At 44.0% G+C, this 18,327-nt stretch overlaps 1 protein-coding gene and 1 long non-coding RNA gene across 5 annotated transcripts in view; both read right to left on the bottom strand.

Annotated features, from left to right (window-relative positions):
• LOC120756363 (BEN domain-containing protein 5-like) overlaps nt 1-18,327 on the bottom strand; it is an 887,649-nt gene that overhangs the window by 288,613 nt on the left and 580,709 nt on the right. The window lies entirely within an intron of this gene.
• Nucleotides 278-18,327, bottom strand: part of LOC120756365 (uncharacterized) — a 35,180-nt gene continuing 17,130 nt past the window's right edge. For both annotated transcript variants that reach the window (XR_005702133.2, XR_005702134.2), the window contains exon 3: nt 278-493. This is a non-coding gene — a long non-coding RNA (uncharacterized LOC120756365). The remainder of the gene's footprint in view (nt 494-18,327) is intronic.

Here is an 18,327-nt window from a genome sequence, read left to right as displayed (position 1 = left end):
TTAACTGGGAACCTAGTAAGTGCACTGAAGCTTTCACTCCTGAAGCTGAAACAGTAAAAGTTAAGAGGGAAAAAAAAAAAAAAAAGTACTTTTAAAGTGTCAGAATTTTTTTATTTCTCATCTTTAACGGTGCCTCAGTACATTTTTAATAGCTGATCCTCCGCATGAAACCCTTGGGAGCAAGGTTTAGGGAGCCAGAAGTTACTGGAGTGCTTACATCCACATTTCTAAACCCAAAGCCTTTCAGAGAAAATAAGATGATTGAAAAACTGCATGAAGTGACTCCCCCATATAATCTAGAAGCTTATTAGCTACTTTTTGACTTTTGAGCCATTAAGGTCCACTGACTCCATGTCTTCATTCTCATCTCCTCTTCCTCTGGGCCCAAAATCTTCCTTAGTTTTTCCTGCTCCAACCTTCTCAGAACTTCACCATTCATCTCTGCAGTGGAGGGTAGGAAGGCAAGGAGTCAAGGAGCTCTTTTATCCAGCAGCTAGAGGGGGTCAGAGATTTAAATTTACCCAGAGGACAGATGATTTAAACAAACAAACAAACAAACAAACAAACAAAAGCACAAAAAAACCAACCACCCAGGAGCAACAAGTGGGATTCAAGGCTTTGTCCCTGTTTCAAGACCAAGAACTGAGTCAAATGCCTGTGATCGTGAGCACTGGATCCTCCCACCTTCAGAAAAACAAAACATCTGAACATGTTGGTAAAGTTTTACACAGGTTATAGTCAGCAAAAGGGTCTTCCTTTTATGCAAAAGGGACAATAATCCCAAGGAAAGTAGAAGCCTGATTGATTTTTCAGGTCACCCACTTTATTAAATAAATACAGTGAAGAATCAGGGGGTTCTGATGAAATTCAGCAAAACACCCTTTGTATTTTGGAACACCCCTTTTAATTTCCACTGGGGGTGATTTTTTTCTCATTCAAACTATTTTTTTTCTGGTTTTTTTTTTTTTTTTAAAGAATTGATAATTGAAGACCATAAATCCTCACTTATTACATTTATTTTGCTTTCAGCTTCTTAACACCAATGTACTCATGTCTAAAAATAATCACAAGTTCTACTAAAAGTGCAGATAAATTCTAAGCAGCCTAGCAAAGCAATGCTCTTAAACAATAGTCAATGTATATAAGCAATCCTATGACAACAGATGTGATAAAGAATTATTTATTGCTTGTTCTGTCTTAGGACTTCAGATCACTGCAGAGAGCTGGCCCAAATCATCTGCACAAGACCCTGAGGTACGCATGATCCCACTTTTCAGAAAGTTTCTCCACTCCAGGTTGTGTGGTAGCACTTAGCCAAAGTTAAGAAAAACTTCTCATTTGCCTAAACTGGAGCCTAGTAGGCTTTGTTTATTTTTGTCTGTTAAAGTGCCTCTGTTACTTAGAAATCTGATATTTAACTGGGAGCTCAGGCCAACACCCCTCAGTTTCAAAGGGAGTGAAGGGCTGGGGTACACTTCAAACCATGCCCTAGAGATACCAGGCCCAATTTCTTTTTTCTTTCTTTTTTTTTTTTTTTTTCCAGTCAATATTTAAACATTTTTAAACTGACAGAAAAATTGGGATTCTTAAGATGATTTAATTCAGTTCATTTTCTTGAGGGAAAACTAAAGGCACCTAAACACACCCATGAAATTCGGGGTCCAGATATCTGCCTTTAGATCACTGTGAAAACATTTGGCATAAAGATGCTGATCACACAACAAGATAGTGCTAAAGGAGAAACTGAAACTCAGGGATGCCCAGATCTTTACCTCTTAAATATCTTTGTAAAACAGTGAGAAAAGTGCACCGCTCCAGATCACCCCAGCACAGTGTGCCAGGAGCGTGGTTGGGATTGCAATTACTGCCAACCATGGAATTGCCCAAGCAATGACAACATCACTGTCATGGAAACCCAGTGGTTTTGTCACAGGGAACCGAAACCTGGTGCCCAGGATGAATGCGACAGAGAGAGCTCAAGTTTCCATTCCAGAGTTCCCATTCCAGAGTCCCCATTCCAAAAGCAACATGTGCCTCTGGCTCGGCTCCCTGCCCTGGAGAGCCTCCTCTGCTCTGTCCTGTGGCCACCAAGGTCACTGCTGGAGGGGGAGTCTCGTCTGTTCCCCTTAAGCCAGACAGTGTCTGAAGCTGAAGAAAAGTTTTACTTTCTCTCGTGCTCTTTCTGATTTTCACTTTGGGTCACGTCCCTTTCAGCAGCAGAAGAGGCAAGAGGATTCACCCTGGCTGATGGAGTCAGCTGCTGACAATACATTACACTTAAAATTCCTTTTAATATTCTGCTTAGACACACTGTAAAAGAAGAATGGATATCCCGAATAATTAAAGTATGTTTAATTTGCATGGAGCTCAGGGCATTGTTCTGACATCAAACATCACTGTCAGCCATATGTGGAATTTCAGCTGCCAAGTGCTTCATTTATGTGAAAATTAGCTTAAGTGTACAAAGAATGAAAAATTTATGATTATTTCACATTTTAATAAATGCAGTGCTATGCATTAATTTAGACTTCTAAAACAATTTTGACAGTGACAAGGGAATCCTTCACAGACTAAGTGCGGCAGCGTGCCGTGCTTCACATGTCCTGCGGAATTATGCGGTGGAGTGTTAAGGCAGTTAGATTTTTATGTTTTTAAACAAAGATATTACATGACTATATCACTTAAAATACTGCTTCGCTCTTCCCATGAGACGGCACAGAAACCATCAATAGCTTTCAGACAGATCAGTGTCTCAAATTACACAAAAATGTTTGCAGTGAGGAAAAAAAAAGTGTTCATACTACATTGCTCAGTATAACAGGAGCTGGCAACTTTCCCCAGAATTTTGTTGTACAGGAAAATCATTTGGGTGGTGACAGGATCTTCCACAAGGTGCTAAGATATGGCACCAGTGCATTATTTTTCATGAGCATCTTTTGTTCTTCACAGTAAGCTGCACTACCTCTCACTCCTCATAGGCCATATGGGGTTTCTCCAGGCCTAAATGGAAATCCCAGAATGTTTTTGGGTCTGAGAAACCCCAGACTAAGAGAAGAAATGTTGGCAACACCTCACAAACTGATCCTTCTCTTGGTCCAACCAGAAATTCCCTTCAAATGGCACTTTTCATATAATGATCAACTTTGCCTTTTGCATGAGAAGATTAATAAAGCACTTCTGTAAACCTGGAATCATAGGATCATAAACTAGTTTGGGTTGAAAGGGACCTTTAAAGGTCATCTGGTCCAGCCCCCTGCAATGTGCATCTTCAGCCAACATCTGAAATTCTGTGCAACCGCCCTGAACTCAAACTGTAACTGACACAAGGAAAGAAGAGAATTTTAGCCATTGTCAGCCCACATAAGTCTGACTTTTGTGCTTTGTAAGATCTGGCATTTACAGACAAGTTAAACACAGTACACTCCCCTCTCTGCATGTATTGCATGCTCAAAATCTACATTAAAAGAAAGTTATTAACACCATCCTGCCAGAGTTCAGAAAAGAGACCAAAACCAACTTCATTCTGCCATTTCCTAAGGTGGGGCTCTTTGAACAAATCTCTTTGGTGTATTTCCATTTCTTCTTTTCTTTCTTTCTTTTTTTTTCTTTTTCTAAAGAAAGAAAACTTATAAAAATGGAAATTCTATCACATAGCCTCACCTTGAGCACAGATGAATTATAAACAGGGTTTGATCCTTCAGATCCACCCAGAGCTCTCAGCATGTGAGCTTATCTAGTAACCAAAAGCAGCAAAAAGCCTTCATCCTATCTGAGAATCAGCTCTGAAAGGAGATGAGATCAGACACACGCTTTGCTATTGGCTTTCATGGCTGTTTCCTGACAGCAAAATAGTGCTAAGAATAAAGAACCTTAAGAGCCATTCCAGCTGCTTTAAACAGGTGCGATCTGGCAGGCACAGCTACTTCTATAAACTCTGAATCATGAGTCAAAATCTGTACTTCACCGTCTGGTTACTGCTGGCCTTTGTTGTCCGAATGCAGATCTTATTCCTTGTTGCAATAACCCCAAGAGCAGGACTAACCTCTGCTAGGACAGGAGTAAACTTCTGCTCTGTCTCTTTGGCATAAGAAAGCTTGGCCTGGCTCAGGGAGTGGGTCACTAAGAAAATCTCCTTGCTGGGTATGGAAGAAGCAAGTGCTGAAGAAAGAAGCAAAATACACGTTTACATTACATTTTGCAGGTTTACAACCAGCACGTGGCCTTTTGGGTCAGTGTGGGAATGGCCACCCTGTGTGGATGGGAGCAGAGCCCAGGACACTGCTGGAGGCCCCCAGTGTGTCGTGGTTTGGTGGTTTGGATGCCACCAGCCAAGCCCGGACTGTCGCTTCTGGGCTGGGTGGGCAGGCACAGGCTGATGGGGCGATGTGCCGTGGGCCAGCTGCTCTCTCAGAGGGCTCTGCATGGAGGCAGAAGGAAATGGAGGGAGGGAGGGAGGAGTTTGCTGGTGTCCTTGTCCTTGCAGAGAGAGCTGGAGAACGATGTGGGAAGACCTCTTTGGGGGAAAACTTCACGGGACCTAGAGGGTCTCAAACTACGGAGAGGACTGGCAGCCCTGCTGGCTCTGTGTGATGCTCTCTCAGCCTCAGTCATAGAAATGTTTTTATGACCACTTTTGGTCTGAGGCTGAGGTGAATCCCTTCCCCTGCTCTGCAGCTTGTCCTGTGACCGCTGGAAGAAGTCACTGGAGGCAGAGCTGGGTGCTCACATTGCTCCCTGCCAGCCTGGCACCACGCAGGGACCAAGGAAGTGCCACCTGCCTTTCTTGGCCCTCTCTGCCGCTGCTCTAATGCCTCTGTAGCCCTCAGGCTAAGAGTTTGCACTCATCCACTTAGTGACCATCAAAGAAAATGAAAATACAAACAAGAAAATCAATGTGCAGGGATTTTTTTTAACAAGTTCTTTTGCTGACATTTATGCTGCAAGTGCAAGGTGGTGGTTGTTATCACTGGCCTACACCAGGGCAGGGGAAATACTGGTTCAAAAAAAAAACCCTCCTGGAATGAAAACATCTCCATGGGCTTTACACTGGATAGCAGATATCTCATAACTTACGTAATCCCACCTCAAGTGGGATTTCAAAAATATTCTTCTCTAGTCTTACTCCATTTCCACCACAAATTGAAGATAATTTTAAGCACTGATTTGAATAGAGACATTCATGAGCCTTTAATATTTCTAAAACACTTTTTACTAAGCTCTTGTGCAGTCTGTAAGTCAGATGAGAGTGGTATTTGCATATTTGTAAAATAGCACGTGGATCATTTTTATCTGGAGAATACAACTGAAAACTGCCATCAAAAATTAAGGGAAAATCAAGAAGTATGCATTTAGAAGCAGATGAGGGGCTGGTCCTTTATTTGGCTATCAATTTGTGTAGAATACAACCATCTGAATTTGTTGGGGGGAAAATTTCTTGTGGTTCGAGGACCACAGTGGGATGTTTTCAGCCAGATGAAATCGAGATCATTCTGGTGCTAAATATTTGCTGGCGGAGGTTAGGCCTTAAACCTAATACCAGCAGGCAGCCCCAAGGAATTGTTCCTAGCTGCAGAATATTTTGTCAAAAGCACTATCATCACACGCAATTTTCAAACCAGTAACACTGAACCAGAGGACTGCAGCTAGGGAGAAGGAAAAGGCAGCGAAAAGGCAGCAAAAAACAGAAGGAAAAGGGAGCTTGCACCAGCCAGGAGACCGAGGCAGCAGCCAAGAGGGGTTATAAAACTTTTGTTTATATCAGGGGAGACCAAACCTGAACTTTCCCTCCCCATTTTGCAGCACCAAGGCAAGCCAGCCACACACAGTGTTGCCTCCACGGTTTGAGCAGTTTGAAGGATGTGTGTGGGGGTATCAGCAATGAAACACCCTCCAAGGAGGTTGCAGATGCAGGGGGAGGAGATGGAGCTGAGGATGGCAACGGGCTGAGGGAGCAGAAGGGCCAAAACAGGATCAGGACAGACTGGAACTTCACAGGTGAGACTCTTACATTAAATGAAAATGGACTGAAAACCTGGCAGGCACCTATCAGATGCCAAAATAGCAATTTTCTCTTCCCCCCCATTGAATTATACAGCCCCACACAGCGCTCCAGAGCAGTAAAAATGTTAGAGGTTTTGTGTGCAAACAATGCTGCTACTTATGATGTTTATATTGTGGGTTTCTGCATTAGTCCAAGGCCATAGTCCAAGAAGACTTAAGAATTCAAAAATCATTAGATGTAAACTCCTCAGAAGCAATGAAAAGGCAGCCATGGCTCAGGCTGGTCACCACATCTTCAGTGAGCACACATGTGCCTGAATATATATATATATATTACATATCTACAACTACAAATCCCCCAGATGCAGAACACCTGGAGGGACCCAGAGTGGCTGTGGAACCTGGCGATACAGAACGTTCAGCCAAGCCCTACAGGGAATCATTAAAAGACCTCCAAGACCATCAACCTTTGACTGGAAACCACCACGAACAGACCACCTTGGTGAGGTTGTCTGGACAGCTCCCATGGGCCAATCTCCACACAAGGGACAAGCAGAGGGACACACAGCACAGATACACCGTGTTCACTGCCTGCCAGACCAGCTGAGACCTATTTTAGTTTCCACCCAGGGGGTGTGCCACCTCCAGCAGGTGCCCTTCCTGTGTGTGCAAACAGAGCCACGTTTGCACAGGGGGATCCCCGAGGTCCTGCCGTGGTGACAAAGCTGGGTTGGTGCCCCTAATCCTCCAAGCAGGAGGCAGAGGATGAGCTCAGGCGCTGGAAAACGGATGTTGAACACATCCTCCCCACACCTCCTGCCAGCTGCTTGCAGCAGGGCTGGCAGGGGATTTGCAGCCAGCTGCTAACCTTGGTGGGAGGTGCAGAGCCACAAGAGCAGGTAGAAGGAACAGTGAGAATCTGCCAAGGACTTCAGAGAAAAAAAAAAAAAAAAGAAAAAAAGAAAAAAAAATTAAATAGAAAAAGGGGTTGGGGGATAATTACAAAACAAGTATTTTTAATGGTTGCTGGCAGAAACCCCAACCCTTGTATTTAAATGGCTTTTTTAATTAAAAAACAGCAGGCTATGAATGCTAATCTCTCTGAGCAGAAAGCTCCTGATGGTTTGCCTGTTTCCAAAAGACTAAATCAATCAGCAAGAAGGCTAACCCCATCTTGGGAAGAGTCATTTCAGAAGGGCTTCAACTTTCAGAGAGTACATGTGCTGCACTCCTGAGCACACAGAACAAGATGTAAACTAACACCAAACCTGCAACATTCACAAAACATGTCCCATAGTGCTTTAACTTTTTGGGGGGGGGGTTTTCCTAGATTCTGATCTGTCTTTCCTTGTTACTTCAGAATGCTTTCTTTTTTTTTTTCTAGCTAAAAATATCAGTGGAGGCCTGCCAGGCTAAAATGTGCAGTTTGAGTCCCTAAGTGTTTGGGTAGGGAATATTCCAATTGCTCCACATTTTTGCCTATGTAAACTATTTAACTTGCAAATCAGAAAGCAATGTTGTATGACACACTTGGGTTTTTCTTGGAATCTCAGCAGACATGCAGAGAAAAAAACCAGCATGTTACCAGCAGAGAGAGTGAGAGGAGAGGAGAAAAAAGAGAAAGAGAGAGAGAGAGAGAGAGAAGGATGTCAACCATGAAGTACAAAAATAAATTGTTAGCAATTTTTTATGAACTGAGTTTTCCCAAATGTAAAGCAATTTAACAATTTTGTGCCATCGCAATTCACAGGATCTGTGGGTAGAGGGATTTTAAAGGAAATTCCAGCCCTATTTTGTTCTGTGTCAAGGATTATGTGTCATTTTGTTTCTTTCCCACGTTTTATATTTGTATAAAGTGTGAGAGAAAGGAAGCCTCACCAGGGAAGGCCACTAGCAGGAAACAGCATAAGAAAATCCTGGTGCTGCAGAGCAATGGAAGGCTTCCTAACCTGGGACTGCCACGCAGTTTGCAAAAAAGTAAAAATAAAAATCCAAATATTATGTACATGCATTTAAGCTAAGCGAGTCTTCTCGGAGGAGAGAGATGCTCAAGGAACATTTTGTGCCAGGTTGCTACACAGAAAGAGGAGATAAAGAGGTCCATCACTGTTGTGCACATCTCTTCTGGAATCCGGCTGCATCAGGAGCCATGGCTTCTGTCAGGTTCCTCCAAAGGCAGGGGGAGTTTCCTCTGCACCGAGGCTGTCACTGAGACAAGTGACAAGTGAAAAGGCTCAGGGATATCACCACTCACCCTGCATGACCACGCTCGATGCGCGCGGATGCTTTGTACACCTCCTGTCATAATTTTGAGGCGCCCTGTAAGGCTCAGTGATGAAGGAAGCTTTGAAGAGGTGCTATTCAAATTACTGCCTGGGTGCCCTTTCCTTAAATCAGGCTAAGCTTTCACTGGGATCAAGGTAGGGAACAGCTCCAAGGAATTTCTCTGCAAATTCATTTTGCAGGATGCTGATTTTCTCATTATGAGAGAGCACAAATCCATTCGACAAGAAATGTTCTCGTTCCATTCTCATTTTGTTTCACAACCTATGGCCTAAACCTCAGGTGAATTTTCAAATAAGCCAGAGCTCATCCTTGCAAAAGAACCTCTGTAGGAAACAAACACAGAGGGCACGTTGGCACCTTTTGTGTTATTGCCCAGTGTAGCAAGAGAGCACGGGAACAGTTTGACAAAAGTGATATCTGCCCATCATTCTGCATGCAAGAAACCAAAAATATTTCTGTGAGTTGTGCCACACAGCCTTGCCAAATTGTTCTTTCCCCCGCATTCTCAGATGGGAGAACCTGAGGGAGGGCTGATGGGAAACAGGCCTGTGGAAACTCCCAAATTTGGAGCTAGATCAAATGAAATCTCCTGTACTTCAAGAACTAGACCACTCTGTGCTCCAAAACCAATAAATTGATGTTTCATGCAGAGACGGCTGACTTCATACATTTTGCATTCAAGTGTCACAGTGACACTTGCCATTCTTGGCACTGAGGAGCTAAATTTATCACTGTCTTCTTTAACATGCCCTAGGAAAGACAGCATTGGAGACGTCCTCCTGCCCGGGCTGCAGCAGCTCCCCGTCGTTAATCCAGCCACGGAGCAGCCACACCAGAAATCCCTTCCAGTCTGATTTGCTCTCTCCATTGAACAGCAGCGTGTGGATCAAACGAGCCCGAGCAGCTTGCTGTACACCTGCTTCTCAAGTGCAACGAAGCAGAAGAAAACTACTCTGACAATTTGAAAGGGGACTACAACCAATTTAGAAGGAAATGATTGCACAGAGTCCAACCTGGTGCCTCGAACGGCGTCACGGAGCAATCCTTCATCACTTAATGTGCTGGGCCTGTCACTCTGCTGATTTCAAATGAGTTTAGGTAAACCAGTTCCACAACCATGATTCACTTTAAAATGCTTCCACTGCAGGGCATCACTCAGCATCGCTGGTACTTTTCTACTTTCAAAGAGTATTTCTACCATGCTTTTTATTTCTTGAAACACACAGATAAAACACATAGATAAAATATAGGGCAAAAGCAGCACCTTTGATGACTAATAATCTTATTTCCTTTTGGGAAACAGGAAAAGCTCTGGGATGGATGTAACCACCAATTTGTTTATCATATCTAGACCTAGTTCTCCATCTGTAACAGATCTATGCTAGTTAGGTATGGAGTAAACAACACTGGGAGCTATACTTAACTGAGACTGATCCTTAAACCTCTGGATTTTCAGATGAGAGAGACACATTTTTGTTTGGTTGAACACTGTTGACCTAAACATCACTTGCTGCCATGGAACTGCATTAAGTATTCATTGACTTTCAGGCCCAAACGGTTCAGCATTTTCTTAGGTACTTCAGAAAGAAGCTTGGTTGTAACATTTCATCCTGAAGTCTCTGACGCCACCCATGATTAATTTCTATGCCAAGAATCAAGTCAATCCATGTCCCTCTGTGCTCCAAGAGACTGCAGGGACTGTCAGAGCAAACCTCACAGAGCACTGCTAGAGAAATCCCAGGAAGTCAATAGAAAGCCAAGCTGAGCCCTATTGCTTTTGGGACAGCATAAACACCACACTGGATAAAGCAGCCACAAAACAACTAAAACAAACAAACAATTAAAAAAAAAAAAAAAAAAAAAAAAACAAAAAAAAAAAGCTAAAAAACCACACAAGCAAACAAAACATGAGCATGTACTTCCAGGGAAGTCTCAGGTGGGAGGGAAACAGCTGCTGTTGTGGGTGCTTTAGGTTAATAATGGTCAAATAATGTTCAAATTCAGCAGGAAGGGTAGGAAGATCCTTTCTTTAACAGCTATTTGGCTACAAGCTGTATGGCTACAAGTTACATGGTTAGAAACTTCAAATACTTCTGCAAGAAAACATCACAGAAAAAGCACAGCCACCGATTATCTTCCACTTTTCACATACCGTAAATGGAATTTTGTTTGAAATAAAACTGACTGTCTTTTTCCAGGTCTTGCCATGGCTTCTTAAGGGAAAAGCACCAAAAAGCTGCAGAAGTAATGACTAATAGAAGGGGGCTTTTATCCCCACAGAATTTGAAAAGCAGAAGGAACCATCAGACTGCATTGTCCAGTCTGTAACAAAGGCCCTTCCTCCCATTAAGTTGCCACACACATTTTAGCTTTTCAGTGGTTCTCATGGCATTAGGCTAATTATCGACTCGTTAGGGCCCTAAGTCTTACTTGTGAGGTGGTGAATAAAGTCTAATTCCATCATGATCCTGCCCAACTTCCTAATAAAGTCCAGTCTTCAACGTTTTCAGGTGAGCATTATTCCCAAAGTGAACCAAGTTATATTTATTATCTTTTAGTCTGGCTTCTGGAATTTTAATTAATGGTGAAGTCCATCTTCACATAACTTTTATCTGCAAATCTGACAGCTGTAATAAAGCAAAACAGTGCATTTTCCCTGGTTCTGGTGTTATTCAGGCTGGAGTGAGGGGAGAGAAGAGCCAGTCTGTAGGGCAGAGACCAGCTGGATAGGACAAGGGGGAGACATCCCAACCCCAGTGCTCCCAGGAGCTCCCCCAGTCGAGGGCTAGCCTGGTCCCATCCTTCCTCCCCTTCCAGATCAGATATTCCAGAAACTGTGATGTGGGATTTGGACCGAGGGACTGGGAAATCAGGGGATTCAGATGCAGGGAAGCTGTGGCACAGAGCCATCAAGCTGGAGCCACGGTGGAAACGCTCTGCTCCAGGGAAGTGAGGAGGGAGCCACAACCAAAGCAGCGTCCCCAAGCTTTGGACACATCTGGCTGTCACTGCACAACAGTGAGGCACCTGCTCCATGAACTCCTGTGAAGAGCAAGAGCTGTGCTCATCCTCTTCCTCACCACCATTGCACGGGGTAAGGAATCCATCCCTGCACAGGGTCAGGCCATGAATTTGACCTCACTGGAAGCAGATGTGCTTGGGGGTCTCCCAGTCCCTCCCTTTTTCACGGGGACATGTCCCAGCAGCTCCCCCCTGGTGCCTTTCAGAAGCTCTGGCTGCAGCTGCAGAGCTCACTCTGTGCTTCACTAAGATCAAACTGGGGCTTTCAATGACATAATTACAGCCCTATATTAAAATGTTATGTTTAAATGATCTCATTCTTCATCAGCAAAGGATATCCCTAACCAAAACAAATTCTTCTATATCATTTATTGTATTTAAGATAATTTAATCCGTGCTGGAAGGCAGCAAATGAATAAATTCCATAGCACTTTATTTAAATATTTTTGAACAAATCTTGAAAGATGTTTTCATTTAGCTGAAAGCAGACTAATAGCAATTTTCTCCTCTACCACAATAAAAAATATGGGTTTCTTTTTATTGCACTTGTTAAAATAAATGGCATTTTTAATAAAGACTGTCCCCATAACAACATATATGATTTGATCACATTATGAAATAAATGTCATGTGAGATTATACATTTCAAAGCAGACAGTTTATGTTCCTTTAGTTATTAAATTCAATCAGTTTTACTTTTTTTTTTTTTTTTTTCCTGAAGGCAGGTATGGTTTTGATTAAAACGTGACCCCAAAAGCAGAATAATTTTAGTGAGAGTGCATTTTCTTTTTTTGAAGGTTTATCTACCTTCCCATAGGAACTTAGATGAGAGAAAAAAAAAAAAAAAAGTAAAATTTGGTTTTCTTTGACTGATATTTTTATTTCCAAGAAGGCCATGTTACAGCACAGTGCTAAGCGGAAAACTTGAAGCTAACCAACCAGTTACTATGTTTTTAGCCATAAAATGGGTCTGATGTTACAGATGGTCCCAGCATCCATCTCCCTTGTACAGAAACCCAAAAGCAGCCCTGAGCCACAGCCTGTGCCGTCAGACCAGGGTGCGGCAGGAGACTCCTGTGACAGGGAACCACACTGGCCACTGCCCATAGGACCTGCAGGGAATTTTGATTTCCTCCAGAAACTGCCTGAGAACTATTAGATATGAGTATGGGAACACAGGGAACCAGCCAGAGGCAGAAGTGACTTCCAGGACTGTATCCACAGCTCCATACAGGCTGGGATGGACTCTAAAGGCTTTGGATTGCACCCCAACCAACAGCAAACCTCCGTTCCTGTCTCTGATTCTCCATCTCCTGCCCACCATCACCCTACTGGGAACCCCTGCTTGCTGAGAGACATGATTTAAGGTAAAGTACCTCTTCAGGAGGCCCACAGCTCAGAAGCTGGCCCAACTCCCAGATGTAATTTGGAAACTTGAGTGTTCTGGCCTTTCTTTCCTCCTTGCCTCTAACACCTATCCCATACAATGCATCCATGGTCAGTACAGTGGAACGCCTGGCTGGAGAATGGTATAGGAAAATCAGCCCGTTTTCAGTCTGTCCAGAATTCCCATTGTTAATTTCAGGATCATTTTCCTCATTTAGGAATATGAAAATCAGAGCACTTCAGAAAGGAAAGCTCTGAGGTACCTTTGAGGTCTCACTCACAACACCAAAGACACGGACTCTGGATCAACCGGGCTCAGGGTGTGACTATCACTACTTGCTCTTCAGACACTGAATTTCTCTTAAGCCCTCCTGTCTAAATCCTTTTCCAACACTTTAGGTGCACAACAGTTTGTTTCAACAAATGAAGTTCTGGTTAAAAATCACTAACAACGTGGGCGTTGGCTTAATAAAGAAATTACTTTTAATCTGAACATCACCATCTGTCAGGCCCTTGAAAAGGAAAAAACAACAACAACAACAAAAAAGTGCAGTGATGCACAGCCATGGAGCAACATTTGAAAGCTCACATCCCAGTTCTCACCGAGCACGAACGCTGAATATTAAACAAACACCTGAAGCTACGTGTGCCACCACCTAAAAGTGTCACTTCATTTTGTGTTACGTGCTGTGACTTAGGGGAAACGTCTCAGGCGCCGCCACCTGCGCCGCCGTTAATGATCCATGGGAAGGGCACACAGGATACGCCACAGCTCGCTCGGCAATCACGGAGATGCCGTCAGGGCCACGTGCGGCCCCCAGGAAGCACAGCAGGAGGGGTCAGGCTGCACGGTGGGGACGGGCACGGCCTCTCCTTGGGCAGGGGGAGCTGAGGCTCCGTGCCTGACCTCTGCACCTGCCCCAGGACCTGCTGACTGCTGAGGGTGACACTCGTTGACACCCCGGGTGGGTCAGCTGGCGGCTCCTGCTCAGCTGCTGAAGGCAGAGCTATGTGAGAATAAAGAGGGGAGGATGCAGAAGAGGATGCAGAGTCAAATTCTCCTGATTAGTAACCACAAGGCGTGGAGGAGGAGCAGCTTTCTGCAATACTGTCAGGGATTCTACTGGAGAAAAGTTTCTGATCACTGACTCATGTTGAGGTTGGATGAATTGGTGGGAAGCCGTCTCGGCAAGGAGGGAAGTCAGTGATTGACTTCCCCATCATTCCCAACAGCTCTGAGCAAAAATAATCCTGGGATTAAATGATTCCACCAGCAGCTGAGCTCTAAGGAAGCTTGGTCTGTGCTCACTGTGCCTCTCCAGCAATCCCAACTGCTCTGTGACACTTCCATTAAACTGGGCCTTCTCCACATTTTTGCCCAGTCCCTCACCTCGTGTCTGCACAGACACGGGCTGGCAGAGGAGCAGCAGTGTCTGCCCACCCCATCCCACCCCCAGGGGCAGCTGGGGCAGGAGGGAAGGGGCTGGAAAACAGGCAGAAATATCCTGGCAGTCTCCACTGGCAACCGAGGACTGCTGTGGGTAAATCCAGAGTGAGCAGTCAGATGTTTTACAGACACTTAACTGATCTCCCAATATCCTGCTAAATCTCTCAGGAAATGCTCAGTAAACCCTACTGCAAGTGACAGTCTCCTGCAATTAAAAATGCCTGGAAATGGCGCTCTGCTCCTCCACACAAATAATCCAGACTACAAGTAAATAAACAAAATAAAATTGCTTTCTCAGACGCAGCTGCAGAGCATCTGGAAAAAAGATGTTCAGGAAGCCCAAGCAGAAACCAGTGACCCAGACTCACTCCTTCAGCAGTTCCCGCCCCACTGCCTGTCTCCTGCTTTCTGGAGCAAACTCTCCTGCTTATCCTTTGTGGAAAATTTGTACTGAACTGCTCTGAAAAGGTAAAAAATGCAAAAAAATGCACCTTTAACAACCAGCATCCCTCTGCTCACACGGGTTGCTTGCTGTGCTGGTGATGGTAGAAATAAAGCCAATTAAAACCAAACTGCAGAAGTCAATCAAATTTTTTGCCCTTCATCCCTTTGTTGTGAGGGAACACTGCATGTTCTCCTCAAGTTACCTCCCCAAGCAACAATCCCATTTACTTTTTGACCTTTGTAAATTAAAAGAAGTTTGGAGCTCTCTTGGTTCAGAGCTGTGACTCCATTTACTTGTGAAATTGTTTATTCAAGCAATTCCCACTCTGTAGCATCAAAGTTTGTTATTAATAGTTGCAGACCACTAATCTACACGATGAATATAAGAAAGCCTGTGGAAGAATCCCAAATGGACGGGCATGATAAGAGATGGGAGAAAGAGGCTGGCAAAGCTCCAGGTACACGATATATTTGTGCCTGACCTCTTTAATTACTTCAACACCAAGCTGACTGGCAGATGAGCTTCAGAGCTACTCCAGTGACTACCAAGGACTTTCATTTCTGTTAAAAAGATGAGGCTTAATTTTTATTCCACAGTATGGCGGTACCTCCATCCAGAGCAATTCACCACAGCACAAAGAGGAGATTATTTTAAAACTAAGGGAAAAAAAAAAAAAAAAAAAAAAAAAAGAAGAAGAAGAAGAAAAAACCTGACAGCACAGCAAATGTACACATATACACGTATTCCACATCTGAGTGTCACTGCCAGAGAAATATCTCATTGCTAACAGGAGATTAGGGGTTGTGTTGCCACCTGAAGGTCTCAAACGCAGGAAAGCGAGGGTGAGGACTCTGGGATGATGTTCTGGCTGCTTGTTTCAGCCACTCATCCTAAGGGACCATCATGGGGACCATGTCTGCAGCAGCTGTTCCTGGCTCTGAGGAGACCAGTGGCAATGATGTCCGGGTGAAAGGTTATTGGTAAATTTCAAAGGTTAAATTCTTGTTTTGTGTTGGTGGATTGGGTGTTTTTCCTTTTTTTTTTTTAGATCTGCAACACTTCAAAACAAAAGCAGCAAAGCACAACACTTCGATTTTTTTTCTCATTTCATGTGGTGGCTGCATAAAATGAAATATCTATCCGCAGCTGAAATCAGCATCAAGTTGGAGAGATCCTGACTTCTGGAACTTCTCCCCAAGTAGCTGGGATTTTGTCTTTCCTCTCCCAGCTCATCAGGAGCCTGTCTCCTTCCCCCACATCTTGCTGTAATCTATCATTGAGAAAGTTTAAAATTCCACAAAGGTTTTAACGGAATATCTGTAACTTCCTTCACCTTGGGATTAGAAATTGGAGAGGGAAAAAAAGATTTTTCAGCTGCAACTTGTCTCAAATCACGAAGCCAAGAGAGAATCTTTCACTTGCTTTTGTGCTATATACCCTCTATTGAAATTAGCAATTTCTGATTTTGAAAGCAAAAAATTTAACAGATCACAATGTAATACTATGTTGCACTTCACAATTAAAAAGATCTTGCAAGAGTGAATAAAATTTCACGAAGTAAAAAAGTTATCATTATTGTGTACATTTACTGAAGAAAAACATTCAAATGGCTGAACTAATGTTACTCTGTTAAATGGCAAGAAAATCACAGGAGTTTCTAAGGCAGAGCTCCCTCCCCAAATCAGTGAAAGCTGCCTGGTTCAACATTACTGATTTGGGTGAGCAAACTTGGGTTTGACTGATGCTCATCATTTTTTTCACTGCAAAGTGGAGTGGTTACTGGCCCTCCAGGCTGAACTGGAAAAATCATTCTGTATTGCAGTCCTGTCAATCCAGAAAGCACCAATACCTGAGCCTGAGACTTCATTCTTAACCTGAGATATGCGAGAAAACTCTGCTGCTGGTGAGAGATCTGAGAGATGGATTAAGAAGAATTTTGGTTTTGGTTTGATGTTCAAATTAGATTACTAATGCACAGAGTCCTTTTCCTGTTTAATAAATTCAGATGAAAAGGAAAGATACAAATTCTCACAGTTCTCTTGCTACTTAATACATTCAGATGAAAAGGAAAGATAGAGCATAATCAACACGTGTTAATTTATGCAGATCTTTCCCTAGCTCCATGTTTTAAAATGTCTTTTTTAGATAAAAGGCCAATAATACTCAGCATTTTTCATCTTCAAAGCGCTTTGAAAACATTAACTAGCGAATCGGCACGACCATCAGGGTCCATAAATATTAGCATCCCTGTTTAAAGAGCAATTCCAGGCAGAAAGGTTGCAGGATTTCCTCACTAACCAGAAGTCTATGCCAAGGAGAGGTGCTAATTAGCAAATTCATAACTTGAGGTGCAGCACTTGGATTACACCCCATGCTCTAAGTCAGTCAGCACACGTGATGCGTGTGCTAAATCTTGATTACGCCGCACTACTTGAAGCTTAAAAGGTGCAAAAAATGGGCATCCTGTAGAAAAAAAGGTGCACTGGCGGGGAGTGTTCCAGCAGTGCATCATTTTGTTCAGGAGCAGTGCCATGAGATAAGAAAGACTGTCACTAAGTGGGGGGTGAACGCAGCTCTTACACTGGATCCAGCATCCCGCACTGGGATGCTCTCAGCTCCTTGGAGCTGTCCATACCCTGCTGCCACACCTCGTGGGATCCAGGAAGGGCATCCCGCACTGCCCTGAGCATGGGGCCTGGGCAGCACACCCAGGTGAAGCCTCAATGAGCTCAGCACAGCCAGGTGAAGCTCAGCACACCCTTGTGAAGTCTCAATAAGCTCAGCAAACCCTTGTGACGCCTCAATAGGCTCAGCACAGCCAGGTGAAGCCCTTGATGTGCCCAGCGAGAGCCTCTCAGCACCCTGATCTCCACTGTGCTCCCTCCCAGCCCTCCCAGAGCACAGCTGATAAGCAGACCCAGATCTTGTGATCAGTGCCAAGGGTTACGTGGGCAGATACCTGTCTCTGACAGAGGGCATAAACACATTGCAGTGAGGAGTTTCAGCAGTCTGTTTACAAAGGAAGAACACTTTCGAGCTCTCCCACTGGCAGGTCCTTCATGTCACCGTGGCTCGACCTGAGCTAAGCCACTGGAAAATCTTTCACTACGAGCAGTAGCGAAAACTACTGCTTCAACCCTTCAACACTTCTCCTTTCAAGTTCATTATTTCCTTCCTGTTCATCATTTTCTGTTTGTAAAGTAAAGGCGCCTTCCTGAGGATCATCAGTAAGGAAACAGGGAAAGGGGTGCACAAAGATGGGTGTGCATTAGATCGACCTCAGCTGCTAAGGGCAGGGAGTGTGAGAACTGGGAATACCCCACAGAAAGGCAAAGTAACAAGGACATGCAAGACCAGGCCAATGTGGAAATCATGACAGAGGGATTTATGCAAGGACAGAAGCCACAGCTAGAGAGAAGCCTTCTTTTTGTGCCTTTTTATTTCCTTTCCTTTTAAAAACTGGACAGCACAGGGAAAAGCAAGGATCTCTAGGTGAAAAAAAACAGCAGAGCTGAAAACATTCCCAGGCTGTAAGTGGGCCATGTGCAGGACCAAATCTTGCTGTAGCATCAGCGCACCAAGGGCTCTGCGAATTCATGCGGTGCCTGGTTTTTTTTAGACACAGGGTGTTGCTGTGAGTTGTTTTGGGGAGTGCCCCCGGCAGCAGCAGACCTGCAATGGCACTTTCTCCCGTCATTCATAACAAGGCTCCGTTGTGCAAGGGGAGGCACCGGCATCGCGAT

This window comes from Hirundo rustica, chromosome 9 (genome assembly GCF_015227805.2).
Source record: "Hirundo rustica isolate bHirRus1 chromosome 9, bHirRus1.pri.v3, whole genome shotgun sequence".
Taxonomy (NCBI): domain Eukaryota; kingdom Metazoa; phylum Chordata; class Aves; order Passeriformes; family Hirundinidae; genus Hirundo; species Hirundo rustica.
This window is presented reverse-complemented; position numbering and strand designations above follow the sequence as displayed.